Source organism: Artemia sp. Qi Xiang Cuo, chromosome 8 (assembly GCF_049724085.1).
Source record: "Artemia sp. Qi Xiang Cuo chromosome 8, ASM4972408v1, whole genome shotgun sequence".
NCBI lineage: Eukaryota > Metazoa > Arthropoda > Branchiopoda > Anostraca > Artemiidae > Artemia > Artemia sp. Qi Xiang Cuo.
This window is the reverse complement of record NC_142801.1, coordinates 38140395-38159899: the sequence shown is the minus strand read 5'-3', so window position 1 is coordinate 38159899 and position 19505 is coordinate 38140395. Positions and strand designations below refer to the sequence as shown.

The 19505-nt window shown below is 36.3% G+C and overlaps 1 long non-coding RNA gene across 1 annotated transcript in view; it reads right to left on the bottom strand.

Moving 5' to 3' along the window:
• Positions 1 to 18405, bottom strand: part of LOC148949376 (uncharacterized) — a 33514-nt gene extending 15109 nt beyond the window's left edge. The window contains exons 1-3 of the long non-coding RNA XR_016142081.1: positions 18302 to 18405; positions 4411 to 4539; positions 1774 to 1861 (exon numbers count right to left, since the gene is read on the bottom strand). This is a non-coding gene — a long non-coding RNA (uncharacterized LOC148949376). The remainder of the gene's footprint in view (positions 1 to 1773; positions 1862 to 4410; positions 4540 to 18301) is intronic.
• Positions 18406 to 19505: the final 1100 nt, after the last annotated feature.

The window sequence follows — 19505 nt, the reverse complement described above, 5'->3', positions numbered from 1 at the left end:
TCTGAAGTGCCCATATTAACTCAGCTTTATAAGCGACATCACGCTCACAAAACATGCTTGTACCAACTAATGGTTTATCCTTGGTTGTTTCATCAACTCGAGATTGTCCGGTCAGGTGAAGCTGTAGTGGATGTGGTTGGGCAGTAACTGTGGCTCTGTGTTCTGCAGATCGCACATACTGGTTTAGCTGAGCAACCCCAGCTGTGCAACCAAGATTTTTCAAGCATAGTTTGCAAAAGAACGAGTAATGGTCGTTCCCAGTTTTACACCATTCGCCAATCTTTCTACCTCTGCAATCCGTCTTAGCAAGCCATGAACTATTGAACTTGGTAGGCCCCATAATTAATTATGAAGCATCACCTGCAAAATAGCATCCTGCGACTATAAGGCCATAAAAAGAAAAGAGGGGATATGTCCAAAACTGGGCAGCATTCGCAACAGCCTTTTATAGTGTTCAGCCAGGAAACGCATAAGTCGCAAGAACTTATTAAGCAGAGACTGCTAGCCTATATACTGATCTAGGCCAGGCAGAGCCCAGTCAGAAGCAGCTTACTAATCCCAACACAAAGCCTTAGTTAAGTTCAAACTGCTCAACAGGTGTAATTAGTTATCGATCTACACCGAAAGACAGCACAGTCTACAAGCAGAGTCAAAAGCAAAGAAAAGCACATCTTGGTTTACTTAACGAGCAGTGAAAATTGCAAATGACGAGCAATGTTCTTGGTCCTCTTCAGCCGAAAATATAGGAATAATATGATTTTATCCGAAATATAGGCATTTTATAGGAGTGCATTCAAATATAGGAATTTATTGGAATTTATAGGCGAGTCCAATCCTTGTTAATTTGAAGAGGGAAAGCCTCATCTACTACAATCACATGAGAAAATTGGTTTGAGATAAGTTTGAATCCGGGGGAAATGGAAAAATCTCCTTTCTGCACAGCTCTTCCAAATAAAGAATGTCCAAATACACCACCATCACTATTTCTTCCTTCAGATCCTAGATCAACCACAATAAACTTATAGTCAGGATCGCACATAGCCATTAAATTCAAACTGAAGTGTTTCTTATAGCAATAGTGTTCTGATCCCGTGTTTGGTGGGAACTAAATTTTTACATGTTACAGCATTATTACTTACTAGGTAAGTAATAATGCTGGAGGGTAAAATATATTGCTTTTCAAACATCTGAAATAATTGAAGTCAATGTAGACCTGCCAATTCTGTATTGAAATGGAAGAGACCTTTGGCCTTCTCCTGTAGCTAGGTATCTTAAAGTTGCTGCCAAACGTTCTTCTGTTGAGATCGGCTGTCTCCAGTTTGTATTCTTATTTGTATATGAGGTTCGATAAGATTATGGACGATTTTAAACTAATCAGGACACATCCTGAAGTAATAAAAATGAAAATCAGGGTCTTCTTTCTCAAGTTCTTTGATAAGTAAATTAAATGCACCATTAGCCGATCCCCGCTGAAAAATAGGTCTCACCACCAGTTTTTTCTTTTTTCGTTTGCTTTAAAGAGCAAGCAAAGTAAGTGCACAAGCAGAAGCACAAAGTAATCTAATTTTTTTCTTCATCTCTTGAAGCGAAAAAAATTGTCTTCAGTGCGAATTATCAAGATATTTTCGCTTTGCGTTGCGAACAATTTTTTGCGCAGATAATTTTTGTGGCACTCTGTGAGAACAAGCTCAAGCTTCCAAAACTTAATTTGGCAATAAAAAAATTTAGATTAAAGAACAATAACTTTATTAGGATAAAAGAATATTTTCTAACCTTTAACCGACAGGAGCTCTTTTTCTCTTAAAGTGGTACAATTGAACTTGGTACCAAGTTCCTTTTTTATTCTTTGCATTTCTTCTTCCTGAAAAATTTCAAACTTTTAGGCTGAGTAGAAATAACTCAAAGGTGTAAAATTAGAAAACAAATGGAATTTAATAAAAAGTACATCTCTCACAACAGGAGAAAAATAGTTCAATTGTTTACAAAACAACTGAGAACTTTTTTGTGAAAAAATAACGATCACTTTTTGGAAGTGATCCATCTTTCGCTTTCCACTACGAACCATCTTTCGCTTCCCACTACGCTAGAGCCAAAAGTAGAAAATTCACGTGGATTCGACGCATTGTGCGGCACCCAAACGAGTACCTGACCTGCCAGTGAAAGAAACAATAAGAAGGCCAAAAGAAATCCTGGCATGTCACAATAAAGAAAAACCTTGACCCTTTGGGTGGATTCCGCAAACAGACACGCAAATGAGAAAATCATGGTTACCTAAACAGAAGAGCGTAAATACAGTAGCAGAATACGGTCCAGCGTATTCCCAGTGCTCAGTTAAGCTTAACAGTCTGTGTCTCATCTACAGTACGAATAAACAAATATGTGTATTTACAATACAACCAACTCCATCTGTCACAAAATAGCTAGCATTTACTACAACTACTATTAGCAGCTCACCGCAGCACCAAGCCACCTGAGGCCAACACAACTACGAATGCTTCTCCTCCAGCCCAATCTATTATAAGCCTCCCTGTTTACACCCGCCCACAAAGTTCCCATTTCTAGCTTAATAATTTGTGCTTTACTGAAAAAAATTTAAATATTTTTACATTTATAACATAAAAAAAAATCAAATAATATTAACATTTTGATTACTAAATATCAGTATATGTAACTCAAACTGACATTGCACATTCATTTGTATTTTTTTTTCAGTAACGTGCAAATTATGTTCTGGCCTTGGGAAGGCATAGGGGTTTTGAGCTCTACTCATGTTAATTTCTGCTCATTTTGAGTTTGACTTGGTTTTTATTGTAATTTCTGTTCGTTTTGGGTTTCATTTATTTATCGATGCTGATTTGTGCTAGTTTCACGCTTGATAGATTATTTGATTTTAGTCTTGCTCATTTTTGGCGTAACTTAGTTTTTTTACTTTTCTTTGAAAAACTTATTTTGAGAAAAGTTTTTTAAATCAATTTCAGTTCGTTTTATATTGACATAGTCTTTTAAGGGATATAGAAAATAATACTTTAAATCTTTTCGTTTTTTAAGACTTTATAGTTTGGCCTGCTATTTGTATGCTGGAGAAAAACTTTCACCAATTTTTAGCAGCATACACCCTTTTAAAAATCTGTACACAAATAGTAGTGTTTAATTTAGTTTCTTACCTCCTCTAGTTGACCTGAAATAGAAAACTTGATCCCATTTGCAAAAAAATATCTATTTACTTTCTTTGATAGCCTGGATACACTTGCGCTATTTTGATTTGGATGAATTTTAAAAGCAGAAGTAGCCCCGAAAGATTGAACATAATACCCTCAATCGTTCTTCGGATACTGCTCGGATGACTTATTGGGAACTATCATTAACACAGTGTACTTCGATTTAATCTTAAGGCAACATTTATTTTTCAAACATAATGGGCAAATGGGAGGATGGGCGTGGAAGGGAGACTAGTTTACCTCCAATCACTTTTCGACTATAAAAAAGGGCACTAGCCCTTTGTGTTTTCAATCGAATGAGCCCTTTCTGAAGTTCCTAAGGCAACCCCTTCGATACGAAGTGCCCTGGTCCAAACAAAAGAAAAAAATAATAATAGTACATTGTACCCACATCGATCTTTACTATAAAAATGTCAAGCCTTCCAATCAATTTTGACTATTAAAAATGGCACTAGCCCTTGCAATTTCCATTCGAATGAACCCTTTTTGAGTTTCTACGACAACGCTTTCTATTAACACCTTATATGTCCCCAGGGCATAAATTAGAACCCTTGGCCAGAGTGCTATGAGGGGGTTGTCATCCTTAAAGACCCAATTTCCAGAACTTTCAACTACCCTAAATAAAGCGGCTATCTCAAAATTTTGATTGGATGGGTTTGGGGAAAAGGTGGGCGTGAGAGGGGGGCTGGTTGCCCTCCAATCACTTTCGACGATTAAAAAGGGCACTAGCAACTCAAATTTCTAATCAAATGAGCCCTTTTCGAAGTTTCCATGACAACTCCTTCGATACGAAGTGCAAAGGAGAAACAAAAAATAAAAAATAATAATAATACACTTTGCCAACATCGTTCTTTACTTAGGCAGCGCGATTGCGCTGATCATGATAATCTCTTTAAAATATTTCCAATCAGATACCTGATATGACAGATTCGATTATGGCAGCAAGAAAAGTAGTAAAAATAATTTTTTCTAGTAAAATTTAAGAACATATTCGGAAAACTCTAAACCTACAAAATATTGAAAAAATCTACGAAAAAACTGAAAACCTAAAAGAAGAGGTATAACATTATTACAAATGGTATAACATGCAAGCTCGCGTGACTGAATCATATTGAATAGCTTGCTAGCAATACGAAAACTTGGAAAAGCTGAGGAAAAGTCTCACTACAAGAATGAACTATGCTGACCCTACCTTACTTTGTAGCTCAGTTATCATACGATCTTTCTCTTCACGGACTGCTCTCAAATTTTCTTCCAGATGGGCTCTAGCCTTTTGCTCCAATTGAGATCGCTCCTTCAAATCAGCCATTATTTTTAAGACCTAAAATAAGAAAGGATCAAGTATAGGAGTTTTAAACGTATTCAATCAACAATTTCCCAGTTGTCATAATAGTACAGGAAAATGAGCTCCAAAAAGAGGTCGACCCGAAACAAATTGCAACAGAAATGATTTTTACACCATCTTGTAGAGAAAAAAAAACTGAACAACATATACATTTTAGCAGATTCTGAGTCAAAGCAAAATAACCGTTTTTTTTTGGCTTTTAGTGTTATTTTTTTCCGTTATTCGAATAAAAATCGTAATTTTCGTGGATATCGGTTTTTCTTGAACTGAAGTATGATTCTAACCCAAAATAACATGGCGAGACCGAAAACGAAGTCGGATTTAGCGTAAGAAGCACTATACAAAAAGTAACTGTATTTTTTCGCCTAAAAAATCCAATTTTCGTTGTAGCCCGATTTTCTTGAATGGAATTGTGGTTCTGAAGTAGAATCACGACCTGAGACCGAAAGTAGAATCAAATAGGTTGTTCACTGAACCAGAAAAAAAATCTTAATCATTAAAGAATGATCTACATCTTTTTAGAAAATAATTAGGGAAAGTGAATTACGAACCGAACTGGTTTTCAGTGGTCAGTATCGTAAATCACACTTAAAACACTCTTCGTATACTATTTAGGGTCAACCCATAGTGTCTAATCTTCACAGTCTATTAAATAGAATCAATCTGATAAAAAATACATAATAGAGAATCAGAGTCCGACTAGTTTCGCAACTTCTTCATTTGGAATGGATTAACGACTAGGGTTCTAGGTTCTCTACATCATTGTTGCTGTCGATTTTTGGGGAGTTTGAACACATTGTTCCCTTGCAGGTTCTGCATGCTGAAGTACAAACTAAGCCGTTTTTAAAGCAGCTACACCTCGCTGAACTACACTGTACACGACAGGAGCACTTCACGATCTTTAGGAGCATACGCTAGGCTGGTGGGAGGTAAATTGTTAATGTATACAAGAAGTCATATTTATTCTTCCATCCCCAGTCCTCGGATTTCGGTTCCGGATAAGGCTCCCCGGTCAATACCTTAAATTTATAAAAAAAAAAACTCTAGAGCTATGACACTTGGCTGCATCAGAAGTTGGTGGCAGATATTCTGGGTGAACAAAAGAGTTTGACGTTGTCACTTTCTTTTCAAAAACTACTCTGCGGAATTTGTTCAAGTTCCCTCCTTTCGACGAACCGCATATGATCAGCAGGGCGTCTTCACCAGCGGTCTTGATTTCCTCCTTCGAAGCGGAATTCTGCATGAACACTGCAGCTGATGTTCGGAAATCATGGTCTTCTATCAGCCTCTTGAGTGCAAGACCGTTTCCCACACCGTGGCTTCATGAAGTAGAGTCACAGCCTAACAGGGCGTGAGCAAAAAGGATCAGATGACAAGTATCTTGTCCCAGTTTCTCTTTCAGGGTGTGTATGTCCCATATTCGGGGAGCTTTATTCGACTTTGGCTCAGATGCGAAGAATAGTTTGTTGCTTGACAAGTCACAGTGGTAGCATAAGAGAACCAATAGATCGGTGTCGTCCCCAACTACAGCAGTGTCGTGATACCGTGAAGAGGCAACAGCAGCTTCCACAATCGTCACCTGATGCCTGGGAGACAGAGACACCCTTTGCACGGAGATGATCAGCCAAAGCGCAGATAAACCTGGCTTTGTTTTTCTTGCAAGATAAGAACTCTTCTTTCTTCACCTTGAGCTGCATATCTGCTTCGAAGAAGATCTCAAGGCCAACTGTACGACTCCTCTGCGAGTGAGCCATATCTTTTATGGAAGCCCCACCATCGTAGCCGTCGAAAACGATAGTGGCAGAAGGGTACTTTCCAGTCACGTAAGTTGCATAGTGGTCTAGAATCTCCAGGTATCTTTCATTTTTTGTCCATGGAATCCTGTGCAGCGGAGCTCCTCCGTCTAGGATATATCGAGTGCCTTCGAGGCGGGGAAATGAATTCAACTTTGTCTCGTTTGTTTGTTTTTTTTTAGAGATTTTTCTCTTTGTTGGTTTTTTGTCAACTCAAGGTTGCACGCCTGGGCTATGGCCTTCGCAAGTTCTGGTTTGTTCGCAGTCCGGAGCATGCAGGAGTTGTCAAAAAGTGATGCTGGGTAGGAACACAGTTCGTGATGAAAGTACTCAGTTTCCGTAAGATTGATCCTTTTCGCGATTATGATAAACCTCTGAAAAAGAAGAGTCGGGTCTAGTCGTTTGCATTCTCCGCTTGGACTTTTCTTGGTGGTCATATGGATTTCCTGTTTTTTTAGTAGAAAAACAAAGTCAGAGACCAGCTGTACAGACAAGGCGTCAATGACTTTTAGGCCAACATCTTTGGCAGAATCAACGTTGGCAGACGGATAGGCAGTTAGACCATTTGCTATGCTTCTTAACTGAACATCTCCCTCAAATGGTGAACCCCTTTCCAGAAACTCGATAATCGTCTGCGTATCTTTGCAGTCTCTCAGTTGCATCGGCTCTGACATCTCCTTGTGCTGATCGCTTGTAACGTACAGAATTTGGGAGATACGTTCCATCAGAAGGCTTACTGTAGAGCAGACTGGTCGTGACAAAACCCATAAGGAAATCTGAGCCTCTGTCATTCTGCTGCCGTTGGTAAGGCCACCAGAGGTTTTAAGAGAGCGCATAAGCTCCTGTTCAATGACAAGATCTGTGGAGAGTCCAGCCCAGAATCTATCAGATCGTCTTACTACATGCATGCCACTCTGGAAAGCCTGGTAGATCGTAGGATGGGTATCTTGGAGCTTGTCTATTCGCTGGAGGTAAAGATGGCATGATTTCGTATAGTGGTTGTGTCCTGCAGCCGTCAGGTAAGGTAATTTGTCTGAGGTAGACTTCAAATGGAGCTCCCATGACCCAGTTCGTTCTCCTTTTACAAAGTTTCGTAGAATCGTAACCATTTCCAAATACTGGAACCAAAGCTTTCATGTTCGACACTGGAGCAGTTCTTTTCCCTAGCTGCTGATGAATTCCTGTATTTTTTCTAAGGAAGGATCGCCTTCTGCAACCTCAGCAACTACTTCCTTATTCATCAATTTCTCGTATAGATTTCTGAGTTCTACAGTTTCTTCGGATTGTAGTCTTGGCTCATCAACACTAGACTGGTTGTCGTCAAAAACCTCAGATAGCAGACGGGCGTGTAGTGCAGCGTAAATACGTAAATGTACACCAACTGCTCTAGCGATAGATTGTCAGCTGAGACGGTGGGGACCAGTATTGGGCACATACACGTGTTCAAGAATATCTCTGAGTCCATACCCATCCATGATGTAACCCATTGCTCCAAGAAAACTCATCATGGTATGGAATCCGCCAATTTTCAGGATGACTTGAAAGTGCACTTCCTGGTGAAGCCGCTTCGACCATTTTCATGGCTTTCCACCACAAGGGTTGGTCAAAGGTTACGACGGGAGTAAATTGGGAGGACTTCGTCTAATTAATTTCTCAGTCAAATCTTGGGAATAAACTTTGAAATCATTAAAACACCGAGTGATGAATGTGACGATTTTCATTTTTATTGCATTACGTAGCCTTCGAAGTGTCTTATACTAGGGCCTAGCTCAGGTATTTTTACGAACAACCGATCATTTGTTGAATAACAAGTGCCGATTGATTGTCTTTACAAAAATTACCGCAACGCATATTGATGATAGTGAAACTTTTTGTTTTGCACCAGACACCCAATCTGACTTCATTTTCTGTCTCAGATTGTCATTCTGAATCCGAATCATACTTAATTTCCATAAAAACGGTCGTATACTAAATTTACTTTTTTTTTTCGGAAAACGTAAAAAAAAATAGCATTAAAATCCAAAAAACGGTTATTTTTCGTCGACTCAGAATATGCGAAAATGGATATGTTGTTCAGTTTTTTTTTCGCTACAAGATGGTGTAAGAATCATTTCTGTTGCAATTTGTTTCGGGTCAAACCTCCATTTGCCTGTACTATAAATAGTTTCAGTTTGTATTTCATCTTAAGCCTATTTTGAATAAAATATATATATATATATATATATATATATATATATATATATATATATATATACATATTTTATTATTATTATTATTTATTTTTAGCCCACACTATACAGAGGTACAATAGGTGGAGTATCACGAGGAAAAACACAAAAAATACAACACAAGACAATATATAAATCAAAGATTACCAATTACAGTGTAACACATAATAATTTAAAAGAAACGAGAGCAAAAAAGAAATGACGTGAAAAATGAAAAAAAAATGAAAAAAAAAACGACAACTTGCAGAATCTAATAAGCTGGCATTATTATTATCATTATTGGATTTTTACTCACTCTTTACAAATGTAAATTGTAGAATGACCAAACAGAGAAAAACAACTAAACAAATAAAAGAAAAATAACTTACGACTGAAAAAACCTGATAAGGTGTTGGTGCAGAGAAAAACAGATACAAGCAGTATTTGAAAGTTTTCTGTGTAGTGCTTCCAGTTTTTCAGTAATATTAGGAACAAGAAATTTATTAATAATTACCCGATTTTTGGTCCAAGGTGGAAGAAACAACAAATATTGACAAAATCTAAAATAATTAATCCGGATTCTTTTTAACTCAGTTTTCTTCAGAAGGAGAAAAATTCCAGAAGCAAAAAGAATTGAATGGTCACAAAAAGTTGAGTAGAGCTTGTCTCACACGTTTATTATATTTAACTCTATTGGCAACAATCTTAGCATATCCTAATTTAATTTTCATATTAATATCTAAGACTGTGCGCTGGCGCAAGCTCGGAATATATGTATATATATATATATATATATAATGTGAGACTCTTTTTGATGTCATAGCGTCACCACAGGTTCGATACAACCACCCTGGGAAAAATAATAATTGTTCCTTAAGTTGTAACCTTCCTTTAAGTCCCCTCTCTCGATTTTGAAAACAACTTATTTGGGTGATTTTTTTTTAACCTTTAACTATGCATTTGGTTATCAACAGCTCTAAGTTAAAAATTCTCAAAACTAGGAATTTTCCATGGGGGAGTTTTCCATAGGATAAATTCTCCAGGGGGAATTTTCATGGGGAGTACCTTTCTACTAGGGAGCGTGTGTTGTTTGTGAGAAGCATTCTCCAGAGAAAAATGTCATGCATGATTTTAAAAACAATCAAAAACTAAAGTCTTTTTCAAATAAAAGTGGGCTAAGAAAATTCTCAGCCTGAATCGTCCGCAAGAAATTTCCCAGGGTTAACTTTCAGCTAGAATGCAACTGTCTGGGGGAAATTTTCCTGATGGCGACGGTGGTATTTTATTAGGGAGGAACTTTACCGGGAGGGGGGGGGGTCGGATATTCCGGCATTATTTAAAAATTATCAGAAATTAGAAAAAAAAAGGTTTTCAACTGAAAGTGAGAAGCAACATCAAAACTTAAAATGAATAGAAATGATTGCGTATATGAGGGGGGTTACCCTCTCTTCAATACTTCGCTCTTTGCGCTACCTAATGAAAATATTAACTAATCATTTTCTTTGACTTGTGAAGTGGGAAAGCCCTAGAAGTTGCAGAACCAACAGATTTTGGAACTATTTAATAAGTATGAGATTATTTAAACAATATATTTATTATCATTATCAACAACAGCAACACATCATTATTTGTTTTGTTTAGGCTACTACAGTTTTACAGCAATGACATACAATTTCATGTATTTCTGATTTATGCTCTTAGAAATATTATTTGGTAAACCTGTTGTTATCAAACAGTTCGGGGTAACAAAAAGTAAGTAATGAGCAACACGGTTCCTTAGTAATCAAAACTATATATATAAAAAAAAGAATTTTGATACCAATCCATACATGAAAAAAATTAACTCATCATGCTGATTCCAAATATACAAGTTTTATTAAGATTAGTGTTACCCATCAAAGGCTACAAGCCTGAGGTAATTTGCCTTATTTTCCAAAATGAGGGAAAACACACCTTAAATGTCAAAGAAACTTAGCAAAAATTACACCATCAGATTCAGTGTATAAAAAATACGGTAGAGGTTTCAACCGCTTATACTAAAAAACGTTGGATTTTTTTTGCCAGAAGAAAGATCAAGGATGGGTGTTTTTTTGTTTGCTTTCTTTACATGGGTAAACGTATCGATCCAATGTTCCTAGAATATTGGGAGAGCTCATTCGACCGGAAACTAAAAGTTCAAGCGCCTTTCTTAGTGACGAAAAAATTGGAGGGTGACTAGGCCCCTTCCCCTCCCCCTTTTCCCCAAAATCATCCAATCAAAATTTGATATAGCCATTTTTTCGTGATAGTTGAAAAACCCAACAACTATGCCTTTGGTTATAAGCTGACCCCCTCATAGTCCCAGAGGAAAAGTTCCTCAAGTCATAAATTTGCCCATTGGTTACGTATTGGGAAGTATGCATACATTTTTGGGTGGGGAGGGGGACACATTTTTTGCTGTAGGGGTTTCCAAGGGGGTATTTTCCATGGGGAGGGAAGTTTCCAGAGAGACCTTAAATGACGCACAAATTGGGGATCCTTTGTTATTAAGCGAACAGGTTTGATTAACGTCTTCCATCATAACATATATATCCTAAGTCGACACTTTATATTATATAAAAAAAGAGAACGAAGCTATAGTTTTCGGGCCCTAGAAAAAGAGGGCTGCCGGAATAAAAAGTTTAGAATATTTCCATAGAAATGTTTCCATGGCACGGCAAGCATTACTACCCATAGGCCAAAAATAAGCCCTCCTCTCTAAGAGTCATGATATGTTGAAGCAGAAAATTCTACAATATCTTGAAAAATACGAAACATCTTACATAAAACCCTCTTTTAACCTGAACCACCTAGACAAATTTTCATAGGCGATACTCTCTCCCCCCTCAAAAAAAAATAATAATAACTAAAACACCCTCTCATAGCTGACCTTATAAGCGTACTTCTTGGGGCTCCGCGATGCGGAGCCCCTTGAAGAAGCTCTTAATGTTATAGCAGATGTCTGACATGTCGGAGGGCTATCCCTTGGGGATCCGGAAATTGGAGCAATAGTATCAACCAAATTCAATAAGGATTGCCTAACCAAACCTGAAATGTACCTAATCCAAATGAAAATGTAACCTAACCAAAACTGTAAATTCATCTGAAATGGTTTTTCTGCTGTGGGAGAGGGGGGCATTCTATTGAGATCATATTTTGATTGCTTTAAAAGAAGGTCCAATAGATGGATTAATTCTAACAATTCAATTGAGCAAAGAAACACCAAAACATAAGCAATTTCTGACGTATCAATACCCATAGAATAGCTTGTTATACAAAATAAGAACTAAGAAAATTTCAAGAAAGACGAGAAAATTATCCGCTTATTTCGAGAGCTCCTATGGAGACACAAAGGATGTTCCTGTTGAACTTTATCAAAGTCTGCTCCTACGCGTTTAGGGGGATGGAAAAAATTAATTTTATATTTCAGCTACAGGGCTTCTAAGGTCTTGGATTTCAACAGTGTAGATCTTCTTATTCATATTAATTAAAAAAAAACATTTTCCACAAAATAAGTTTTTCAAAGTAAAGTCAGCATCGGTCAGAAAAGTACCACAAATCAGCATCGATAAATAAATGAAACCAAAAACGAACAGAAACTACAATAAATAACCAAGTCGAACTCAAAATGAGCAGAAATTAACATAAGTTGGGCTCAAAACCCCTATGCCTTCCCAAGGCCATGACATAATTTGCACTTTACTTAAAAAATGTAAATGTTTTTACTTTTATAACTTTAATAAATCAAATAATACTAACATTAATTACTAAATATCAGTACATGTATATTAGTCTGACAATAACCTTTCATTTGAAATTTTTTCAGTGAAGTGCAAATTATGTTCTGGCCTTGGAAAGGCATAAGGGTTTTCAGTCTAACTTATGTTAATTTCTGCTCGTTTTGAGTTCAACTTGGCTAATTATTGTAATTGTTGTCCGTTTTGGGTTTCATTTATTTATCGATGCTGATTTGTGGTAGTTTCACGCTTGGTAGATTAGTTGATTTTATTTTTGCTCATTTTTTGTTTAATGAAATTCTTTACTTACCTTTGAAAAACTTACTTTGGGGAAAAAGTTTTGTTTAATTAATTTCTGTTGGTTTTATATAGACATAGTCTTTTCAGGGAAAAGAAAATAACACTTTAAATCTTTTTGTAATACTTTAAATGTTTTCGTTTAATGAGACTTAATAGTTTGGCATGCTATTTGTATGCCGTAGAAAAATTTTCAGCAATTTTTAACAACGTACACACTTTTAAAAATCTGGAAACAAATAGTAGTGTTAAATTTTGTTTCATTCCTACTGTAGTTAACCTAATATTGAAAACTTGATACCATTTGCAAAAAAATCTGCTTACTTTCTTTGCTAGCTTGGATACACTTACGCTATTTTGACTTGGTTAACCCTTTCAGACCTGAGCCAAGAAGGAGTTGCGTAAAAACTCTGAAAATAGCAGAGAGTGATCCTGGAGGTTTAACTAGAACATATTTATTTTTAAAAAAAATTTATTTCATTCCAAATCCAAACTGTGAATGGTTACCATATGGTCACGTCAGGCATATACAGATACTATTTTAGGCGAAAATTTGTGAAACAGTTGCAATCTGAGTTCAAACACAGTTGAACTTTGCACTTTGGACACATGATTCGACTGGTTCCACCCCTAACGCACTTCTCATAGCGCCACCTTCCCTTTTCAGTCGTATCCAGAAAATGCAAGGTCTGGTCAAACCTCATTGATTCCGAAGGCATCCCGTCTAGCGAGGTAGACGTATTGCGCTTCGTCACTAATAAGGATGGTCTTCCAACTCGAGGACTTTGAGACATATGCTGAACATTGGTCTGCTTACACTGTCTGCAGTGTATCAGCCAGGCATTGTTCACAGCCATGTCAAAGAAGTAGTACACATTCCTCATATACCATTTCTTCGAGCAAATGTCAGTCCTGTAAAGCTCCAGGAACATGTCAGCAAGATCTACGCCCCCCCATTGATTTGCTGTAATCACGGATGATTCGGGGGCGATAAACTTCGACGTATTTCCGTGTTGTGCCATCCCATCTCTGACACTTATCAATTGGGGTGACTGCACAGTATGACGAAGCCAAAAGGACTGGTTTGTTGTCATACCATTTTACTACCAATACTTCTGAATTCTCTGTTGTTCTCTTTCCCACAATTTACTTCCCCCTTTCACAATTTCAAACCCCCAGGAAGAATATTCAGATTTTCCTCCACCAGGTCTTATAAAACAAAATATCACTAACTTAGTACTCTGCAACAAAAAAAAACTTTTTTCTTTCAACATTAGGTTGAAAAACTTTCTCAAGGACCATTAGGGCAGTTTTTGTGTTTCAAGAAATTTTAACAGACATTCAAATGTTGTTTTTCTTGCACATGTATTTTCAATAGCTCATACTTGTCTCTGGGGCATCAAATTGTGAGAAAAGTGATGCACTGAGTCCTAACATAGTAGTTTAGTGGCAAATTGCTCACAAGTGGCTGTGCTAGTGTTACATGAATGACAAGCTGATATTATTATTTTTTTTATAAAATTTTATAGCTGTGCAGCTTCTTTTTCCATTTTACTTGTCAAACTTTGTTGACTAAGTGGCTGCACCTCCTCACCCTCCGCAACGCTTAAAGATAATTCTTAATAGTAGTGTCATTGCTAACTTTTTAGTTAACTAAGCATCAGTTCATCAAATAAAACATTAATTATTCTGTATATTGAAGGGGCTGTCCCCTCTCAACGCCTCACTCTTTACGCTAAATTTTTTGGTTGTTTGAAAGAGTTGTGAGAAAGAGACAAACTTTAGCGTAAGAGCAAAGTGTTGAGGAAGGGGCAGCCCCTTCAATGTAAATAGCAATTTCTGTTTGTTTTAAGTTTTAACGTCAATCCTTACTTTCAGTTAAAAAAAACATGTTTTTTTTTTATTTAATTTTGAACGTTTTTGAATTAATACAGGTTTTGATTTTGGCTCACAGTACATGAATAATTGAAAAAAAAAATTACATATTAATTTTACTTTTATTTAGTTAAATGGCTTTCTCAAAAGTTGTGTAATTTTACTTAAGAACGTATTTATTAGTAATAAATATACTTAACTTACAAATGCCTCTGGATTTTATACCTTCAAAAAATGAAATTATAATCAAATAGTGAATTTTTAATGGTACGTGTTAAGTAAACAAAACACACTCACAAAATAAGCTTAGGTTAGATTTCACAGCATACAAAGACAAGGGATGGGTGATAGAATGCATTAGACTTAAAAAATTTGGGCTATATATTATCACATTGTTGGGGGGATGTAAAAAGTGGGGTAGTGTATTAGCAATGCTACTTGGCAGTTTTCTTGGCTTAGTAAAATTTGTTGGTAGATTTTGTCTGGAATTCTTGGGGATTTCCCCAAACATGTGTATTCTTGAAAAAAATTGGTTCCCCAAAACTCCCCTTGAGTTCAGGGTTGCCACCCCTAGTGATTTATCAGTAGTGACAATCCACCCCTAGTAACTATCACTTTCACTTTAATTGGCATAATTCTTTCCCTACTTTCCAAAGTTTTTGTCTCACATTATTTATTATATATATATATATATAAAAAAAAAACAGAAATAGATGATGTCTAAATTTCCTTGTTCAGCAGCAAAGTGTAAAGGGGTTGGTTCTGATTCCTCAAAATCATCAGTCTTCAAGTTGAGGCTTGCTCCCTTTTTGAAAAATTATTTTACTACCAATATATGCCCTTGTTTTGCAGCCAAAAGTAAAGGAGTGCTTTTTTCATAATCTAAAGCATCTATATGTGAACCTTTTGAAACAAGTAACTGACACATATCTAGTTAACCTTGTCCAGCAGCAGAGTATATAGGCATTTGTCCGTCATCCTTTGAAACGTGACTCTCCAAGTTGAACTTTGCTCCGTTTTTTTAAGAGATAATTTGCTACAGATATTTGGGCTTCTTATACAGCCAAATGCCTTCTTTTGCGGCTAAAAGTAATGCCATTACATTTCCTTTGCAATGATCTTACACAATACACAGAATGCTGCAAAACGGCAGAAAAAGTTATTGAATTCAGCAAAGAAGGTTCCCCAAGCAATATTTTTCTTAGTCATGTGGATTCAGCCTTTGACACTAACTAGAAGAGCTCAATTTCTCATTGGAAACAGTACTAGCTACCTTGCAGAGTATTTTATGCATATAGTTGCTAAGCAATTTGTTGAAGCAACTTGCTGAGCAGCAGGCCAAAAGTGCCATAAACAAGCAGACATGGAAAGCTAAAAGACGTCTGTTTGCAAAACTATTTATGAAGAAAGTTTTGAAACCCAACAAAAACTATGGCCAGAATGCATGTGTTCCAGATTTAGATCCTGATTCGCTTGAAGATTTAAAAAGTGATTTTCTGAGCCATGTTCAGTGTACTGACTTAAAAATTCACGAAATAGAAGAAGCAAAACAACTTCAGATAAATTGTATTGACAACAGATGGCTATAATACAGAAAAAATAGAATAACTGCATCAGTAGCTGGAATAATTTGCAAAAGACAGACAAAGACTGTTGCACCACTAGTGCGCCAACTGCTTTATCCCAAAAACCACCAGACTAAAGCAATGGAACATGGGCAAATGTACAAACAAATTGCTATATTGGCTTTTGAGGAAAAGATGGACTACAAAGTGCATCCTTCAGGACTTTTTGTTCATATTAAACATGGATATTTTGCAGCCAGTCCTGATGGAACAGCCACTTTTTTGTCTGATGATATGGTGGTTTTGGAAGTGAAAAATCCTTTCAGTGCCAAAACTTTAAATATAGAAGAATGGAGGCTATCCCAAAAAAATATTTGTCTTGAAAACAAAGATAATGGCAAATTACAGCTTAAAAGGTCATATAACTATTTTTACCAAATACAAATGCAATTAGAGTGTTGTAACAAAGATTTTGGCTATTTTGGTATTTTTTTTTCAGCAAAGGCAATCCATTTATTGAGAGTCAATTGTGATAAAGAATTCTGGTAGAAAAAAATTCTACCAAAATTACAAAAGGTTTATCTTGAAGCAATATTGCCAGAAATAATTGATGCAAGATAACAGTATTAACACTCACAACAGACAAATAGTTGCTACTATACAAATTAAATTTTAAAAAAATACAAATAGATACTTGTGAATACCACACTAACTTTCCATGACAATAAATAAAAGTTTGAATAGGGATAAATTGTTCTAACAGACAGTGATAATTAACAATAACTACTGGGTATTTCTGTCACATTTACAGTGACCGTCATCAGCAGAAACAATCACATCTATTAAAAGGATTTATCCCTATTTGAACATTTATCTATTGTTTTTAACTGAAGTTTTTTCAACAGAAATTAAGAAGCAATGTTGAAACTTCTAACAAACAGAAATTCAACATACACAAAGGGGTTTCCTTTTCCTCAACACCTTACTCTTCACCCTAGTTTTTTAGTACTTAATCAAAAGCTTGGCAACAAAAATTTGCAGTTTTGACATGATTTGCCCCTTTATAGAAAACAAACAACTAATTTGTAAAACCAAGGATTGGGTTTTGATAGAATAACAAGAAGGAACACAGCTATTGCAGGATTAAAATTTGAAATTCGGTGCCTTTTCTGATTATAACTGATTGTTTGAATGTAGCGTCTTTTTCCTGCATTGTGATTGATTAACTTTTAGGGCTAAATGGTTTCAGCCAATCAGATGTGGCTAAATTTTTCCAATAATTTGTACATTTAAAGTGATTTTTAGGACTATTAAAGAATCCATCAGATTCAAATAAGGAGGAATTGCTGGCATTTTCTCTTTTGAAGGAATTAACCTAGGCTATCTGAGGTTAGAATGTTCATCAGAAATTTACCTGGAATTGCTTTAATAAATTGAATATAGCGGTAGGCCTAGGCCTATATATGGGGTTGGGGGCTAGAATTCATTTCTGACAAAAAAGATTAGTATATTTGTAAAGAGCATAAAAAAGGCATCAAGTGAGTGGTATATTCACTATAGTTGAAACTCAATAATATGATTTGGTAAGTATTTAGCGTAACCATCACATTGGATTGGGTACTGGGGCATGCAAACATTAGTGGAAATGAAATGGATGATACTGCAGCAAAACAAGCATCCATAATAGACAGGCAAACATTTGTAGGTAGCCTATCACACCCAGGATGGTTAATCAAATTGGAATAGTGATAAAGAAATTCAAGGACAGCCGTGTGTTCTCAACAAATATGTTAGCTATACAAAAGAAAGGCAATTTAAAAAGAAAATATATAGACTGCTAATTAAATCTGAAGCCAGGGTGATATTCAGACTAAGGTCAGGTCATGCAGGAATTCAGAAATATAGAGCCTGTTTTCATAATGAAGATCTGAGATGTGCATTTTGTGGACATGGTAAAACATCTGTTATTTGAATGTGCAGGAAAATGAAAGGAGGAAGGATAGCCTATTAGCCTAGACAGTTTAATAGAGAAAATAGAATTTGACAGAGTAGTGACATACTACTATGTGAATCTTGAACAGTGACTGTGCTGATGGACTTAAGTTGATATGTAAGTTTTTAAAGGATATTAATCAGATGCATCTTATATAAACAAAGTGATTAGTGATTACAATAAGCCTTCTGAGTCCTTGCAAGAAGAGAGGAGGAACCATCCATTTCAATAATAAACCATATGTAATACTGACCAGAAAAGATTAAGAGATAAATGCACTGTATCCCCATTGCCATTCAGCCCCTGACCCCCTGTACGTTGAATTGTTGAGTGTTGAGTTGAGTTAATTATATTATTTGATTAAAATGGAGGTTTGCTTGCCAAATGTTGCGAACTGCTTAGTCTAAAGTTGTGCCGTCTAAAAGTGAAAATGCTCCGAAAACCCCATTTGACTAGTGAAAATACGGTGAATGAATGATTTTTCCCCTCAAATTGTGCACTGATTCAAAAAATTCAATGCGCAGCTACCTCAAAAAAGCCCTAGAATGAAGAAAATGCGCCCCATCTGGCCACTCTGCTTGCGCCAGGCTATAAAATGAGAAGCCGAAAAATAAGCCAAAGGCAATAGAAACAGTCAGAAGGCAGATTACAAATGGCTTTCCTAAAAAAATTAAAAGGTAGAGCCTAAAAGTTACATTCGTAAATCTAGGGATGAAAAAATGTCTATAAAAAATTTATTTTCTCGAATAGTCCCCGAAGCCGCGCCACGCCGAAATGATGGTGGCGAATGTGTGAGTCAGTATCGGCGGTGGCAAGCCACCAGGCGCGCCGAAATTTTTTTGGCGGCGCGCTGCCGAATTTACACCGGTAGCGCGCCAAGGCGCGCCGATGTTTCTAATTAAAAATAATAATAAAATTCCACTTCACCAAGCACGTTCAACCTCAATTTTAGTAAGGATTTTTAAATGGTTGGCTAAAAACATACAAGAATAATATCACAAAACAAGAATTTTTTGGGCCATGCGGAAAGTGTTTATGTTCACCGTCGATCAGACCAAGTAGAATTCTCATTTTTAGCCACTAGACCCAGGGAAACCTATGTTGTGTTTATGTTTAACATCGCATTGTTCCTATAAAATCCCGTGTTTAGTCATTTCCTTCTTGTTAATGATTTGGCCTAATGTGTGTATAACTTTCAAAGTTTGAAGTTCAAACATCTCCTGTTCATCAAATAAATACGAAAAGGAAGTGAAAAAAAAACAAATAACAATATCGAAAAAACACTGTATATAAATCAGATACCATGGCTTAACAACACCAACAATTTTAAATCAGCGGTTACATCACTTCAGTTATAATTGATGTAACAAAAGTCAGTTTGTTCACTCTGGCTGGAGCCATTGATCTTTTTGCAGTCACTATCAGTCCTGTCGTGCTAAAAAGCCGTTTAGCTGGGA